Genomic DNA, 18,973 nt, shown 5'->3' on the forward strand with positions numbered 1-18,973 from the left:
TGTTGGGGTCGGTGTGGATCTGGAAGTGCATGTGCTCGGCGGTGGTGAGGGTGTTGTCGGTGCTGGTCGAAACTCTGAGGGTGTCCTTGCGGATGATGGCGATTCCCCCTCTCACTCCGTTGGTGCTGTCTCTGCGGGTGATCTTGTAGCCTTCTGGGATGGCTATGGCGATGTCTGGTGCCGAGGTAGTGTTCAGCCAGGTCTCCGTCAGGAAGTCAACGTCTGGGTTGATTGAGTCTAGGAGGTCCCAGAGTTCGATGGCGTGCTTGCGAGCAGAGCGGGTGTTGAGGAGGCTGCATCAGAGGTGGTTGGGTTCTCTGTTTGATGGTTTGGTGGGCCGGATGCTGGAGAAGCTGCAGTGCCGGCAGGTGAAGGGCCCTTGGGTGCGCCTCGGGGTGGCCCTGTAGCAGGGGTGATCTCGTCCGGGATTAAGTGCGTTGAGGGTGCTGGAGTCGTAGTGCAGTCTGGTGTTGTGGCGGCTTCTGGGTCCAGGGGTTCTGGCGCTGGGCGCGGTCCAGGCGCTGACGGGCGCAGACGGGCTTGCCTCCCGCTGCGTGCGTCCGCTGCGCTTCTGCTCGGTGTCCTCCATAAGAGGCAAAGTGGGATGGAGGAGCAGCTGGAAGGCGGGAGCTGGGTGGTCAATGGGCGTGGGGACGGGACGGGGAAAAGAAGGCAAAGGGGGCTGGGCCGCAGGGGTGCAGCGGCGGGAAGCGGGTAGCAGGGAGCTGGGGGGGTACAGCAGGCAAGGGGCACTAATGGCACCTACAGTACAGCAACACTGAGGTAAAGACAATTAAACAAAATAGAGAAAGAACAGAAGGCACAGTGAGGCACAGTCAGAAACAGTAAGGCACATGCAGTCACCAGATCGCGGCCACAGGGGCTCACCAGAGGCGACTATCGGCGGCAGCAGCAGGGGCAGGAGTCATGGTGCACAGGGGGAGCCTTGCGGTGTGGGGAGCGACCCGACCTGCAAGCATGGATGCATCTTACCTTGTTTGTTGGCAGCTCTGGCTGAGCTGTCTGCATCCCCAATCCCACTCGCACTCTCCGGCTGGAGGGTGGACTCGACCAGAAGTTCCAGGGCAGTTGGTGCAGGTGCTGTTTTCCTCCCTCCACCTGTGTGGTTGGCTTGATTCTGCCTCTCTGCCAGCCTTGCCTTAGCATACTTCCTCAGATCATACCATCTTTATTTAAGGTCCTCAATGGAGCGCTGGGTGACTCCAAAGGCATTTATTTTTTCTTGAATTGCAAGGCAAATCTGCCTTTTCTGTGAATCATGAAATATAGGTTTGTGCAGTGCACACCTAAATTTTAAGACTCAATTAGAAAATCTTGTGACCTGGATAACTAATATTCAAATGGGCGTGCTTGGCGAGATGGAGGATGCTACCCTCCGTGTTAATCTACAGTCAAAAACTTTCAAGTGACAACCGTCACTTGACCCCACCTGCACAGCGAATAGCAAACTTCCGTTTGCACCACTTAATCAACAGTTCAATTTTAGCTCTGTAATCATTTTTATTGATTCAAACCTTTGTTAAACATAAACATTTCCAAACTGTTTACACAGTTTGAACCTTCTAGTTCAATTCATTACCAAATACATTAACATGTCAACTAAACATCAAAACACATATAATTGTGCAAAACATATTTCAGTTATCCTTTTTTGAAACAATATTGGTGCTGCTGCAAATCCCAATGCATTTCGGGAATAACTCCCTTCTTCGGGGGAACTGTGAAAGATATTAGAAAATATATATTCTTCAAAACATGTTATTCTTTAGCACATAAAACGACAGAAACAGTCAACATTTATATACGTTTTCTGTGCATCAGGCACGTGCAGGGACTGTTTGCCAAATAATTCGTTGTGGTCCTTGGTCACATCCGCAATAAGGACCTCCAGCTCCCTCTCATTGAATTTGTGCTTCCTTTTTCTTTCACCTGCCTCCTTCTCTCTCTCCTGCCTGTCCATTTTGCTGTTTTGTTTCTAAAATTTAGTTGAGTTGCTCCTGGCATCTCTGCTTTGCTCCCTGCCTCACAATCAGCTCCAGGTTCAGTGCAGCTGCATGGGTGTGGCCACTTCCTGTTTGGGAGGTAATGAGGATGCACAGGATTGGCTGATTCGACAATTACCGATTTTTCAAATTACCAATTCGCTAATTAGCGAATCGGTATTAAGGATTCAGTGATAACGATTCGGTAATGAGGAATCAGTATTTATTTTTACCAATTCCTTCCGAATCGCTATTTTTTAGCGAGTATTACTGAAGCTGTAATTTTTCTGATTTATTACGTACATCTGGAATACCAAGTTCTTGATAACGAATCGGTAAAATTCGCTATTAAGGAGTCGGTATTTCAGCATTAACTACACCTGACCCTTAGTTAAGAGGAGGAGGGCAGGGGTTAAGTGAAGCCCCAGTTCTGACTTGCCCTCACCACACTTCTGATCCGTCTAGGACCCGAAGCAGACTAGGGAGTAGACTTTTCTCCTTCCACCAAAGTCTAACTAGAATTTCTTATGACTAGGCTACCATGAGATACATTAATGGGGGGGGGGGAGTATTGCATTAATGGTGGATGTGTGGCTACAAACCTGGTTCTACAAGTGAAGTACTAGTGCTATACACAACATGCTTTAACTCCACCCACACATCGCTTCCCTCGTGGGACATTGTCACTATTTTACATCGAACAAGTGTTGTCCCGAGCGTGATACATTTTTCACGCTGGTCTAGGCATTTTGCCGCAGAAAATACGGGTGGGGGGATTAGTGGACTGTGTTTATCACGTTGTGAGGAATTTGGATTTTTCAAGAGTATTTGCTTTATTCCAGTTTTTGTATGAGTTTTTAGAATTCATTGAATCAAAATTGGCCAGTTGACTTCATTCTTATTGTTTGGAACTTTGAATGTTCCTTAGAATTGCAACGCATCTAAGGCCTATAGTCACAGGCATTTTCGGTCATAAAGGTACCTTTACAGTCACTGCATGCAAGGCATTCACAGAAGGCGACCTTGCAGGCGTAGCTGCATTTACTCCCACACAGTATTTCTCATTGGTCGTAGAAGGATACATGTGGGTAATATGCACCTAGTCGATGTCAAGTGGTCAAATCAAGCCATGGCCTGCTTTGCAAGTTTGTGACTGGCAAAGACATCGGTTTTTGAGCATTCCCAAACTTCTCAATGATACTTTGCAACCCTGGAAGTGTATGACCTTTTACGGACTAGAGTAAATAGATATAGCAGAGGGGTTTCTCCTGGTGGGGTACGCTTTCACCAACGAAAAAGAAAAGAAAAATAACTAAAGTCTGCAATTGCACGGTAGAGCTGCCATTCTCCAATGCACAATTTTGCCATGTGTCCTATTCCACATTTGAAATATATACACACAGTAAGGCTCTTGCATTTCCAGTGGTGGTGGTGATTTATAGGGGGCTTTATCTTTTTTCTCTGTCTGATAATTCCCCCTCGTACCGGTCAGAAATCATTTAATAAGTGCCAGTCTACAATCAGCTGGATGTTAACTCTCACACAAAGTCTGCATCTTCTATTAGACTTCCATGGATAATATATACTGAGATTTAGGGGTGTTTAATACAGTGTCACTGGGGTGAAACATCTAGTTTCTGAAATGTGGCTGTGAATTCCTTGGAATAAATTACATTAGGCAATTATCGAAACTCATAAGAGAGATTTGCTCAGCAAACATTCATCTCATTTCTGTTCTATTCATTATGAAGTGAGCACCATAGTTCGAAATGGACCCCTTGGTATTGCATTTCATCTGGCTTGTGTTCACAGTGCAAATAAGTAAGGAAGAAACTAAGCAATGGTTTTTATTTGCAGCTATTTTCGTTGATTTAGCATATCTTTAGGAAGGTCCTTCATCCATGTATAAGAGAGAACTCCAGGAATGTCTAAACGTGTCCCGACACAAACGAATGGAATCTAGAATTTCTCTGTTTTAGTTGGCACCAGTAATTCATGAATATTTTTTACATCCGCTCATTCCTTGCTTAACTTTTTATTACAAGTGTTTTGTGGACTACTTGAGCTGCTAACTGACACATCTTTATGTGAGTGCATGTCTTGCCTAGATTTTTCTAGCAAGTATTCTGAAAGTGCCTTATGGTGGTCTGTCACAGCATTTGTAAAGAAATTCGGACCTTGCTTACCTTTTTGTAGCAAGCATCTGACCCTTCATAGAAATGCTTGCAAATGTTCTTAATTTTAAAAGGAAGCCCCCCTCGCTCTGGAACATCATGGATGGTGAGGACATGAAGGGTGTGATCTTGGTTGATCTATCCACCAGGGACTTCTTAAGGATTTTGGGGACCCTGGGCCAAACGGATTTGTAGGGCCACTGTTTGGAACAGCTTTAAAATTATTAACCAATTACAGCTCTTTCAGGCCCTCTTTGGTCAGATCATTACCAGTGCACAGGCACACTGGTACTAATTCAAAATGTGTTCCCTAATATTTAGGGACTGTAATGTATGTTTACAATAGTGTAATACAGCAGCAACTCATGAATGGTATTGCAAATAATCTGTGGAATGTATGACATTACAACGCATACTTTTACAACGCATACGTTTACAACGCATGTTTTACAACGCAACATCCATTACAACGCTTTCCATTACAACGCATGCCATTACAACAAATTTTTAAAAACTACCTGTACAACGCATTCCATTACAACGCATACTACCTTTACAATGCATACCATTACAACGCATACCATTACATTGCATGTATGGTAAGTATTGGATAGTGTAGGGGTAAAAAATACTATTTTAACTCTAGGGGGTGCAACAGTAGGGTAAAGGTAGGATAGTGTAGGGGTAAAAATGACTATTCTAACTCCAGGGCGTGCAACAGTAGGGTAAGTGTTGGATAGTGTAGCGGTAAAAATTACTATTCTAACTCCAGGGGGTGCAACAGTAGGGTAAGTGTTGGATAGTGTAGGGGTAAAAATTACTATTCTAACTCCAGGGGGTGCAACAGTAGGGTAAGTGTTGGATAGTGTAAGGGTACTATGCGTTGTGATGGTATGCGTTGTAATGGTGTGCGTTGTAATGACTGCGTTGTAATGACATGCGTTGTAGTGGTATGCTTTGTAGTGTCATGCATTGTAATGGTTGCGTTGTAATGGCATGCGTTGTAATGGATGTTGCGTTGTAAAAGTTTCGTTGTAATGGTAGTGCATTGTAAAAGTTGCTTTGTAAAGGTTGTTTCCCAATCTATGGGACCACCTTTCATTTCTCATTTATGAGGTCTAGTTTCGATCTAAAAGAAACTTTTTTTAAGGATGCTGCAAGGTGGGGATAAACATAAACACAACATTTCATAGAAAATATCTGTAATGAACTCCCACACGTTACCCATATTAAAAATACATTAAAGGAACATGTTTTGTAAAACAATCTATTTTTAAGAATCCTTCAAAGTCAACAGAAAAGGATTTTCTGTAGAATAGAGTCAGATCTATCAGCAGGCTCCAAAATGGCTGCGGCCGTGGGCTACGACCCACTTTGCCTACTCCTTAAAAAATCTCTGCTGTCCAACTCCTTCAAGACAATAAACAATGCTATTCTCACAGTGAGACTCAGAGAGGTAGGCATCACTGGCATGGTTGAAGCCAGGTTTACATCCTCTTTAAAGACTGTGTCTTAACTCCCCCCTTTTGGACAAACATTGTGAGTTTCTACAAGGATTAGACTTCTCGTCCTTGTGGATTACCACAATCAATCAATCAATCAGGGATTTATATAGTGCGTTACTCACCCGTGAGGTTCTCAAGGCGCTGGGGGGAGGCACTTTGTTAGACCTCTGTCACAACTTAAAAAATGTGTTGATGGCCAGGAGGTTGAGGCCCAATTGATTGTGCATCTGGACCATCTCAATGCAAGCTTCCCTTCAAGCAAGAGTGAATGTATCTTAAGCATCCATCAGTGGATGAGCATTACATTTGTAAGAAAAAATATAAACAAAACTGAGAGTGTGCTAGTCTCTAGTCTGAAACATCGCTGTCTCGAGTCTCTATCACCCTTGATTCTTGGGACCTCTCATATCCAACAGCAAAGGCAAAGTCTTTGCACATCTTTTTGGTTAGGAGCCTTGCTTTACATCCTTGATAAAGGCTGTCTCCTCATCCTGTGTCTAAATCTTCTGGATAGCTTCCTTCGTTTTTGACCACTGGATCTTCATCACATGATAAATGCTTTGTGATTTTCTAATGCATCAACTATAAGTATAGTCTTTATTTGTGCCTCCCAGATTCAGCACTGAAGATGTTGGAGGAGAGCCAAAATTTAGCAGTTCGCAAAATCACTGTTCAACTGACTTTGGCACTGTCACAGCAGCAAGCAGAGCATTGCACTGGCTCCCAGAAAACACACGATTCAACTTTTAGGTTCTCTGTCTGATGCCAAAATCTTACCATGCAAAAATAACTTTTGATGAACAGAATGTTGAACAATGTCAAAAATTCACCCCCAGTACAGGGATATGGGCCTAAATCCATAGTTTTTTGCTCCCCATGCCATTCCATTTTCAACCCAGCAATAGGCAAATCAGTCTTGACCTGGCTCACCACAGGAACATGCCAGCCCGAAATGCCAGACCAGGTCCTCCCTGGACCGGAAACAAGCATCCTGGGACCGGTGTAGAGTTTCACCAATCATCAGCCAGGCTAGCTTAACTCCAGTGGCATGGAGAATACGGACCCACGCCTGGGCATACCCATTCCACTCTGGGTGAAAAATGTAAAAAGAACAAATGTTTCCGCAGCACTAAATCTTAACGTGGCCTTTAGCCTGAATTGCTTAGGTTGTTTCGTTCCTCATAGATGAAATGTCTTTGCACGGATGGTCACACTCTATCATCACCCAAGATGTGGAATAACCCTTATGTATTTCTGCTCTCTCCAAAGTATATTAATTTTAAAAAGCAATCATGAATTTTTTGTTGTTGATTTTAACATCTTTTTTAAATGGATTTGATTCTTCTGTTTAAACCAGTTGCTGGTAGTCTGTTTTCTAGTAGTATAAAGAGCCCTCCAGGGATTATATTATTCTACAAATAATACATCAATGTAAAGTAAATGGTAGTGAAGAGTCTCTCCGTCTATACATCATTGTCTCCCATCCATATTCATAACAGTTGTAATATAGGCTGCTCTAAGTATCAGCCTTTAAGGAGGTTTGAAATGTAGAGACAAATTCCGTCTAAAGGCAACCAATCAGGGCTAGGGCTACCTCATGCAGCACAGCAGGCAAGGAGATATTTTTGAAAATTGCACATTATTTGTATTACACACCAGCAAGAATTCTCAAATGGAAGTCGGGTGGGAATGGACAATGCTGGAGGCAGTGTGGTCTGCAGGGCATGCTCACTCATATTTTGTTGTCATGGCCGAAAATACAGAGTTACTGGGAGGAGATTCTTCGGGATATAGATGATATATATCACACTGATTTACCTAAATTCCCCTCATACATACTTTTGGGACTCCTGAATGCCATAATGTGCCCTCTTAGATATAACCGGGGCAGAGCAATTACATTGGCGTTGGGGGTGGCCAAACAGGCACTTCTGGTTAGATGGGGCAGGGCGGAAATTCCCACTTGTCTAGATTGGCTATATAAGATATGGAAAATGCTGGGGATGGAAAATATTACAGCGGGTCTCACTTGTTCCCACTCTAAACATGGGGTACCACTATAGAATTCTTCTACAACGACTTCACTGAGCAAACATGCGCTAAATACCTTAGAGTGCTCCGCCTCACTAATGCCCTCCCAAGGATTAAGGATAACAGATGGCCGTCCAGGCAAGAACATCTGGGTGTCCCTTGTCTGTTGCTTCACACACACATATCGGGGATAGACCTCTTTACCCTCTCCTCTCTTTCCTACTCTTTTCTTTTTGCACCTTTATTTCTAGTTCAAAAAAATTTTCTCCACCAATCGGTGGATGTAGGTGGCAGCTAATGTAATGCTTGTCTTCTCAAAATCAATAAAAGGATTTAAACCATAAAAGCAACCAATCAGATTTGCTGAAACAACCTGCTGTATCAGCAAGCCTGACTGGATGCCATTAAACTACTCAGACGCGGTCTCTGTATTCAGACCATTCTGATCAGCGGATGCCAATAATAGCTGAAGTGACCTGCACTTTTGCAATTTTGCAGCACATTTAGCTCAGTCCAGGAACCCATTTCCTTAGAGAGCAGAAAAAACAATAGCTCCTTAATAAGACAGATTCTGCTGTGTATGCTTTAGTATAACAATTTGGCCACATGGGCTTAAGTCAAGGATAAGAGACATCTGAGGGAAAGACACATTATCAATGCTCAATACTCAATAAACTATATTTCGGTCAAAATGACCTTAAAAGTACACACACAGTACATACAAATACATTGGAAACTACAAAGAAAATCAATTGCATGTAGTGAGAAACAAATAATAAAAACAGTAATGGACATTGCTGGCACAAATATGAAGTAAATCATTTCCACTCTCAATTTAAAAATGCCCTCTATTCTAGTTACTTCACCAAAGGAAAGCGAGAGCAGTGGATATAACAGATGGTTGTTCAAAGCAGGGGACAGGGATTCACTTTTGGAAAGTGCATAGTGTGAATAAATAAATATTTTAAGTAAAAACAATTTTCATAAAAAGATGGCTGCTATTATTAGCACTAGTTTTATGCAGCAGTTGTCATGACCTAGTACTGTGAGCCCCACGATGCAGGCTGCTTCTGCATGAGGTTTTCACAACAATTGTGGTAGTACACTAGCAAACTACTCAAGGACAGGAAACAATGCTGACATTTTAAAAAGCATTAAGAGCTTATAAAAAATAGACATACTTAAAAAAACATATGAAGAAGAAAAACTATTTTCCTGTGACATAAATGCAAAACCTACATACATAGCTCAGATAAAACAATCATGTAAAAAAAGTCCTAGTTTTAAAACTGGCAAGGTGACCATAGATAGATATTTTTTCCGGGTATTTGATGATAAGATTATTTTGTTTCCTCCAGAATCATTATCTTAACTATTTAAAAATGCTTTTAAAAATATCCTGCGGGTGCACCACATAGAAAATAGAAAACCTGCATCTGAGTTATCAAACGGGATACTACTATCGTGTTTCAGTATCCTGAAAGCCTCAGAGCAGCTCCTAGTTCCAAGGTTTCTACAAATCTGCACCAGCCATCGTTATCCTGCCTTGTGGTAGCCAGGAAAGCTAAAAAAACACATGGAGTACTGACTCTGCAGGGCAGTCACATGACGGGCACTTCAGGACTTGCGGACCCCCCACTAGTGTATAAAACAGCGGAGAGGCAAAACCCCATGCCTAAACTGAAGAAAAAGCTTTCTAGCAGCTGCTGACTTGATGTCATTCAGGCCGGCTCAAAGCTGTACCTATCTTTGATTTCTAAAAAGACTGAGCCTACTCTGAGGCTACTATAAAGCTGTGAAATGTTATACTCCCCATAATGGGCCTTTATTATTTCCTGGGGAGTGAAGTGTAAGCGAGCTCAGGGTGAGCCCAGAGTTCCCCCAGCCCCATGCTGGCTAGCATGTGCTTGATATACGCAAACCACAGCAGTTTGGCTGCCCCCCGCAGGTTCATCACTTCTTTTAATTCCTCCCTGTATGATAGAAGTTCTGGAGTAACCCACAGGTGGTGCCAATATAATAAAGGTCTACGGTTAGAGTCATCGGCGCTTGCCCTAACACCCAGATCTAATCGAAGTGGAGTTAGCGGGGTGCTCCGTGGGAGATTTAAAAACTGTCTAAGAAAGTTGTTCTCTGCCTGCGTTAGGTTCTCATAACTAGAGTGGCCCGATAGTTCTATGCCATATAGAGACCCTCTCCGGGCTTGAATCTTATAATATTTCAATGGCAGGACTCACTGGTTTCTGGTTGGACTTACAGAAAAGGTTCATGAGACCACCTGATGATTGTGACAACTTTAGTGATGATATTTTGAATTGTGCCCCTCAATCCATGGTCTCTGTGATTGTAATGCTGAGATAATCGAAAGAGGAAACTCTCTTGAGGGGTTTACCATTTAGTGAAGGGTTTGCTTGTGTGCTTTTGGGGGTGTTAAACGCCAAAAATTTGGTTTTCTGTAGGTTAATTTCTAATCCTCTTTCACTACAGAATACTTCAAATCTATTGAGTACCCTCTGAATACCATGGGTGATTTAGATACTAATAGCATGTCATCTGCAAACACCATTGGTGGGATTATACATGAGACTAGCTTGGGTGCATCAAGGTCTTTCTCTACAAGTACATATTCTATTAGACAGTTTATGTATAGAATAAAGGAAGTAGGGGCAAGCAAACAGCCCTGTCGAACACCACGTTTGATTGGGATGGGTGCAGTTAGCTCTCCGTCCTTACCAAGCCTGATTTAGGTGAAGTTTTCCTCATGCAGCCGATTTATGAGTTGGGATAGGTATGCTGGAACTCCCATCTCGTGGAGGACTGCCCATAATTGTTCCTGTGGGACCAAATCAAAAGCTGATCTCAGGTCTACAAATATTAAGTAGAGGCTGCCACCCTCTAGACACACGATCTTCCAGTGTAATAGTTGTAGCCTGAGTATCTGGTCCAAAGTAGACAGTTTTTCTCTAAACCCTGCCTGTAGGGGGGTAAGTATCTTCCGTTCCTCCATTCAAGTTTGTAACCAAAGCAGCAGTACATGCGCAAACATTTTTTGTGTAATGTCTATGAGGCTGATCGGCCTATAATTGGTTGGTAATAGCGGTGAACCTTTTTTGTAAATGTGGATTATTTTGGCTCCGGCCCAGCTGAGGGGTATCTTCATGCCTTGAAGTATGGCATTAAATAACACCCAGAGGTATGGTGCCCATACAGATGGTTCACTGCAAAAAAGTTCCCCATGAATTTGATCTAATCCAGGTGCTTTACCTGGAGCTATTTTAGCGAGGGCTCCTTTAATCTCATTTAAACTTTTACTTGTACTAGAGCTATTGTCATAGTGTTCATTGGTTTACCCTATGTTGGCGGAATAGTCAGTCCCCCAGGGCATCCCTCAATTATCTCATCGTTCAATATATCTCCCTTAGAGTAGAGAGATTCAAAGTGGTCCAGCCAGACCTCTGCTTCCAAATTTGGCTCTATCGGTGGTTTAGCACCAGCGCTACCTGTGTTGACAACTTTCCAGAGGGTACTCATATCTCTAGCTCCCAAGGAGCTTCTCAAAACATCCCACTTATCCATTTCCCACCCTTTTTTGGCTTCAGTAATGGCCACCTTATAGGCCGTCCTTGCAGTTTTAAGTAACGGACTATCATTGGCCTTGATGGAGAGTACTAGCGATCTTTTGGCATTACGGCAATGATCATTATACCAAGGGTGGGGGGGTTTCCTACTTGGATGATCTGTTTTTTGGGCTAGAAGAAGTCTAGTGTGACTTCTCCTAACCTGCCATGTCTATGCTATCCCCATGGTGAGTTATTCAGTTAGATGCTGTCAGAAGCACCGGTATTAGGGCTTCATATAAAGTGCTGAGTTTATCTTGTGATTGGCTGATGTCAGACCATTGCACTCTTTTCCTACAGTTTGAAAGTGTCAACCTATCATCAATAGGACTATCCATATTAAGGAAACTCACAGGATTGAGCTCTTTTAGGTCAAGTACTAACGCATAATGGTCACTGTCTAGCCTTGGAATAACCTTAAAATCAATTAGCCTGTCCCAGGATTTGGAGTCGATTAAAATATAGTCTAATAGAGAACCTCGCTCATTTCTATAGAAGGTATAACTACTCGATGTGTCAGACAAATTTCTACCATTGCAAGCTCTTAGGGAGTGTTTCACAGCAAGGCAGTTCATCGGGATCAGGGGGCACCATTTTTTAACTGGTGGACACCTGGTCTCCGGGATTGCCCAAAATTTGTCCTCATCATACAGGCTATCCTGGAGCATACCCTCTCGTGGCTCAAACTGACAATTGAAATCCCGTCCTAGGATCACCATATGTTTATCTGCAATGGTAGCTAAGAACTTAGTCAGTTCCTCCAGCGTTTTAGACTCCTTACCCTGGGCGGTTGGTCTGGAGTACACGTTTAAAAGAGCTACGGAAAACTTTGATGGAAACTGCAGTATAACACATAAAATATCCTTGGATACTGTGTCAATCTGGTTGGCCGTACAGCCTAAATGAATTCCCACCCATGTCCTAAGGCCTCAGGATGGTCTCCCTTTACCCCCTGATGTTGCGGGAATACTGTAAGTGGCAAAACCCAATTTGGAAACATCCCCTCTCGCCCATGTCTCCTGGAACATGCAGATCTCGTATTGGCTAATACGGTGAGCGGCCTTGAGCGAGGAGAGCACACAGAGGCGACGGGGAGGTGCCTGGGCTGTCAGCGGCGAGAGCCGGCCCCCGGACCAGGGGCGACGAACTGCTGGGCACCCGCACACCAGGGGTCGACCTAGGCCTCGCACCCAGAGGCGCGGAAAACAGCCTGCGACGTCTCGGAGAGGGAGGAACTCGCCCCGCGACTGCCTGGTGAAGTGGGGACCTACTCCCTGGGGTGGCTGATGGGCTGATGCACTACCTGGGGAGAGGCGGGGAGGCGCGGAGGAGCTGAGCGCCTGCGACGATGCCGGAGCAGAGGATAGGGGTGCCTTGGTTCACTGGAGGCCGCAACAGACGCACACCAGTCTTGGCACTTGGCAGCATGGTGCGAGGAGGCAGAAAGAAGGGCTTTGACGCACTGAAACTGGATGACCCAGGCCATCTCGTGGAGGGGGATGCACCGGCACCTGGCCTGGGGGGCTTGGCCTGCCCGCGAGATTCCTCCTTGAGTGACATTATGCAGGCGATTGTAGCGTCGCGGGAAGCTCTTGAAAAGTGAATGGACACCATCGGTACGGACCTGTCCCTCCTGAAGGACGACCACAGGAAGCTGAAGGAGCGGGTGGCGACCTCGGAGGTGACCCTGAAAGACCTGCCTAGAGACGTGGCTACTCTGAGAGCATTGTTGGCGGAAGTGGCGCAGAAGGTCCGAGTGCTGGAGCTCAGGGCCGAGGACAGCGAAGGGCGCTCAAGGCGCAACAACCTCCGCCTAGTGGGAGTGCCAGAAAAAGTGGAAGGCCAGGATGCGGTTTCCTACTTGGAGGGATGGTTGCAGACTGAGGTGGCTCCAGAAGGGCTTTCCCCGTTCTTTGCCCTGGAGCGCGCCCACAGAGTCCCAGCGCGACCGCCCAAGCCTGGTAGTCCACCGCGCCCAATAGTGATGCGCCTCCTACACTTCAGAGACCGGGACTGTCTTCTCCAGAGGGCCAGGAACCTGCCGGACCTGCGGATTGACAACAGCAAGATCATGGTCTGCCCAGACTTCACGAGAGACGTACAAAGGCAACGGGACACTTTCACGGCGGTCAAGCGGAAATTGAGGTCGTTGCAGCTGTCATATGCCATGTTGTTCCTGGCCCGGCTGAGGGTCATCGCTGGGGGTCACACTCACTAATTTTTTTCTCACGCCGCATGAGGCCTGGAGCTGGCTGGACACTAGGGGGGAGTCAGGCACGGATGCCCCCCTGATGGCCTTGCCTGGGAAACACTCTGCAGAAATGACGCCGATGAGGAGATCTGGATCCCCGTCGGGATGGCAGCAGGAATGAGCTAAGGCGGTGCTGGCAGTGGTGGCCATCAGCCAGGGAGACGCCAGCCCTTCCAGTAGTGCATCGGAGCAATCGAAGAATAGTGCTCTTAGTCCTTGCTCCAGTAGTGTACAAGATTACTCAGAGGCGGACCTACCGGTGGTGACTCCTCAAACAGCGGACAAAATCCTTAGCTGATGCGGCCTGGGCGGTACTGGACACGTTTACAAGGTACTGGGCTGTGAGTTGGGGCTGCCTCCAGAGGCTGAACGGTGTGATGCACATGCCTCCTGAGACTTATCACTGAAATGCGGGGGGGGGAACGAGCCGTGGGGGGGAGCCTCCTGAATGTTCCAGGGGGAGGGGGTGGGAGCGGGGGGCTTCGGACCTGTTTTGGTCGGCGTACTGGCCACCCTAGCCCTCTTCTGTTGAGATACACTCGCATTACTAGAGTTTGGATGGGGTTTCCACGTTGGTTGTCTGTCCTGGGGAGCGGGAGTTGGGGGGGTTTCTTTGGTTTGGTTGGGGGGGCTGGGGGTGGGACCTGGGCGTGTCGGGGAGGTCGCAGCAAGGATGTTTGAAGCACGATGGGTACTGCAATGGGACCCGACCTAGGCTACAAATGTCTCACGTGGAACATAAGAGGGATGCACACTATGCACAGACGCCACAAGATCCACTCCTATCTAGTTAGACGGGGCATTCACTTCACCTTCCTCCAGGAAACACACCTGTTAGCTAAGGAGGGGAAGGCGCTACAAAGAAGATGGAGAAGGCAGGTCTATCATACTGGCTACTCTGCGTATGCTAGGGGGGTGGCTATCTGGGTACGGGCGGGAGTACCATTCCAATGCACACAGCAATTAATTGACCCAGAGGGGAGGTATGTTATGGTGCGAGGCAAACTGGATGGGAGGGACCTGACATTGGGTTGTATATACGCCCCGAATGTGGAACAAATGGCCTTTCTCTCTTTTCTGTCCAACAAGCTGGCCCCTTTCTTGGTAGAACCCTTGCTCCTCAGAGGGGACTTTAATAGTGTTACTGACACTGCGCTGGACAGATCACACCCCCCCTACCGAATGCACCGGCTGGCAGACTGGCGCTTGCGTGTTCCGCTTGGCAATCCCAATGGGATCTGGTTGACTCGTGGAGAGCTGGCCATCCATCAGATAGGGACTACTCGTTCTTTTCCGCCCTTCATGACTTGCACGTCCGCATAGATGCCTTCCTGTGCTCCCAGGACGTGCATGCGGAGGTGTGCCACAGTGAGTATCTCACACGCACAATCTCAGATCATAACCTGCTACTTATGCAACTGCGCTAGTCGCAGTGCCGCCCCAGAGTCCCTGCCTGGAAGCAGCACCCAGAGGCGCTGGATGATCAGCTCTTCCGCACCATGATAGCCTCAAACATCGAGGAGTACTTTCAGCTCAATGCGGGCACCGCGGGCTCAGCCGCAATTGAATGGGACGCCTTTAAAGCAGTAGTGCGGGGGCAATGCATCGCGACGGCGTCGGGTGTTAGAAAGACCCTGCTGGCAGACATTACGCGGGAGGAGGAGAAACTCCGGGTTCTGGAGAGAGCGAGGCCTGAGCGTCCAGACACCCATGAGGCCCTACTGGAGGCGCAGGAACTAGTGGTGGCGACGGTGGAGCGCCTACGATGCTTCGACTACAAAGCCTATCTCACCCGAGCACACTCGGAGCGTGATAAGACAGGAGCTCTCTTGGCCTGGCTGGCCAATCCGGCATGCCGGAGCTCGGTCATCCTCGAGCTCAGGGATCACTCGGTGCGGCGCGGTTTGACCATAAGGGGATTAATGAGATATTCTATGATTACTACACAGAGCTTTACCGTAGCACGGTCCTGCCATCGGTGGACGCATTCCGGGGTTTCCTGGAGGGACTAGACTTGCCGGAGCTGGCGGAAGAAGACGCAAAGCTGCTCGGGGGCAAAATTGAGGAGAGGGAGGTGAAAGTTGCTATCAAGAGCATGGCGAGAAATAAGATGCCGGGCTCCGCCGGGCTCCCCGCGGAATTCTATCTCACCTACGCTGACCTCCTTGCGCCCCGCCTGACGTGGCTTTACAATGAGGCAAGGCGGCTGGGCAGCCCACCTGTGACCACTGGTGAGGCGCTCATCATCCCGCTATTGAAACCGGGCAAACAGCCATGGGACAGGGCGGCGTATCGACCACTGTCCATGCTCAACCTGGACTATAAGATCTTGAGTAAAATTCTAGCGACGCGATTGCTCCCCCATATGTCCACGCTGATCCACGCGGACCAGTCCGGGTTAATCCCGACCCGCAACAAGGCGCTTAATATACGACGGCTCCTACATGTCTTGGAGGCTGACACCTATGACGGTGATGAAGCGGCGGTGTTCGCAGTCGACAATGAAAAGGCCTTTGACAGCCTGGAATGGCCGTACCTTTTCAATGTCATGCGCACGCTGGGACTGGGTGAGGGTTTCGTCAATTGGACGTCGCTACTCTACCGGAACGCAACAGCGAGGGTCAGGACTGGCAGAAAAATCTCTGAGATGTGTGTGGTGGGCGAGGGCACCCGTTCGGGATGTCCTCTCTCCCCCCTATTATTTGCCATAGCGGTCCAACCCCTAGCGGCGCGAGCCAGGCAGGGGCAGGCATATCAGGGGCAGGATGTCTACGGACAAGTACACCACATCGCCTTGTACGCCGACGATCCTCTGATGTTCTTAGCGGACTCGGCAGCATCCTTGCGTGGGGCCAAGTCCCTCCTGCAATCTTTGAGCAGGGTGTCGGGCCTCCGAGTGAACTGGACGAAGTCCTACCTGTTCCCGACCCGCCCACGCAGACTTTGTTCTCAGTCTGCGGAAGGAGTGACATGGGAAGAGAGGAGTCTTCGCTACCTAGGCACCTCGATCTTTCATGATCAGGCAGACATCCTCGAGGCCAACATTGGGTCGGCAATATGGCTCACGAAGGTGAATTTTGACTTCTGGAGCACGCTCCCATGGTCCCTAATGGGGAGAGTGGCACTCCTTAAAATGGTGACCCTGCAACTGCTTTTGCTTTATTTCTTCAGAACCCTCCTGATCTGGATCCCGGTGAGCTACTTCCGGAAGCTGAGGTCGATGGTGTTCGGCTTTCTATGGGGGGCGGGCAGATGCAGGGTGGCACACAGCACGCTTCTCCGTCCTAGAGCGGAGGGAGGGCTAGCGGTGCCGGACTATGAACTATATGTGGACTGTGGGTTGCTGCGGGCCGGAATAACAGGCGTGGAGGCCGTATATATTGGGCTATGGTAGCTCTTTTATTGTTCTCTTTGACAAAAGTACGGGTGCATATATACAAAGAACTCCGGGGTGTAGCTTTGGTCGCCTCCCAGCGGTACGTGGTCCGGGGGATCTTCCAGAGGTCTTCACGTCTTCCGGGCGTTGGGATGACCTCGGAGGGAAATTAGAGAAGCAGGGGTTAGTCCTTTGGTAAAGACTTCTCTGGTACCGTTACCAACACCGGGGCGTGCGGGGAAAGAGAGAACCGTGAGGGAGGGGGCGGATAGGGTTGCAGAGAGGGGGGGGGAAAAAGAGGCGGGAGAGGGTAGAAGGGAGGTGCGCTGGTGAAGGGGGGGGTGTAGGGAATATTATACAAGATTGACTAGTGAAGTGTCTCTAAATTTAGTTTATATACAGTGCAGAGGTGCTCTAACAGTGAGATCGAACTCTATACAAATATCTACAGGTTTCTACAAAGGGGGTACACGGAGACGGTAACAAGGTACTCACGTGCCCCGCCGTAACTCTCCCGCGAGTTACGGCCGCTCTCCAGCCACCTCCTGAGGACTCCACCACTCCTCGGTCCAGACGTCCTCCAACTCTCCGTCTTCGATCCTCGTACTCCTCTCTCTCTCTCTCGATGGTTCTCTGTGCGCTGTCTCCTGCCACGAGTCGGCTATCGGGAACGTTCTCCTCTCTTCTTCGGCGCCCTTTATAGTTCCTGGCCCTGGGATGGAGGTGGGACTTCCGGTTTCCCGGTAGGCGGCTTCCGGTTCGGGACTTCCGGGGTCAAGGTGCTCGGGAGGTTCCGTTTCCGGGATGAGTCTGGGTTGGTTCCGATGGTTGCGTGCCTGCAGGGGAAACAAAGAAGAAGTACTCCTGGTTGTCATAGACGCAGGAGGATTAGAACTCGAGGAACCCTCGCTCGAGGGTCTCTCCGTTGAGGTATGTCTCGTTCCCCTTCCACATCCCCTTTCCCTAGCTATCCTTCTTGTGGGAGTGGAAGGTGGGGGATATCTGGATAGGTAGTCTGCATTTCCCTGCTCGGCCCCTTTTCTATGCTTTGTCTGGAATCTGAAGGGCTGTAAGGACAGAAACCAGCGTAGCACCCTGTCATTGTGTCCCCTGTTGCGTGCCATCCACTCTAGGGGTGCGTGGTCCGTATACAGAATGAACTCTCGCCCTTCTAGGTAATAACGCAAGCTCTCAATGGCCCATTTAATAGCTAGGGCTTCTTTCTCGACTACCGCGTAGTTCATCTCACGGGGAAAGAGTTTCCTACTGAGGTAGAGGATAGGCCTCTCTATGCCCGACTGGTCTTTTTGGGAGAGGACCGCTCCCAGTCCCTGTTCTGAGGCATCAGTCTGGAGAACGAAGGGTTGTGTGTAGTCAGGACTGATGAGAACTGGCTCGGACAACAGTGCATTTTTCAGGTTCTGAAAAGCCGTCAACATTTGAGGGGAGGGTTGTCGTAGTAGGGTTTCTGTTCCAGGGGTTTTCTTCAGGAGATCGGTCAGGGGTACTGCAGTCTGAGAAAAGTTTGGGATGAACCTCCGATAGTATCCTAAAAGCCCAAGGAAGGCCCGGAGGTCCTTTTTGGTTTGGGGGAAGGGTATGGACTGAATGGCTTTTATTTTGTTATCTTGAGGTCGTATGACCCCCTTCCCGAGGAGGTAACCCAGGTACTTCACGGTTTGGGCCGCCAGAGTAGTTTTAGCAGGGTTAATGGTGAACCCATATTCACCCAGGGAAGTGATTACTCTTTCGAGATGGGACAGGTGTTCAGGCCAGTCATTGCTATAAATGACTATATCGTCAAGATAAGCTCCTGCGTATTTGGCATGTGGTTGCAGGACAATGTTCATAGCTCGTTGAAAGGTTGCTGGGGCCCCGTGAAGCCCGAAGGGCATAACTCGAAACTGGAATAGTCCGTCCGGCGTAGAGAACGCCGTTTTCTTTTTATCTTCGCTCTTCATGGGGATCTGCCAGTATCCTTTACAGAGATCCAGCGTACTGATATAGCGAGCCCGT

This window comes from Lissotriton vulgaris, chromosome 1_2, assembly GCF_964263255.1.
Source record: "Lissotriton vulgaris chromosome 1_2, aLisVul1.2, whole genome shotgun sequence".
Taxonomy (NCBI): domain Eukaryota; kingdom Metazoa; phylum Chordata; class Amphibia; order Caudata; family Salamandridae; genus Lissotriton; species Lissotriton vulgaris.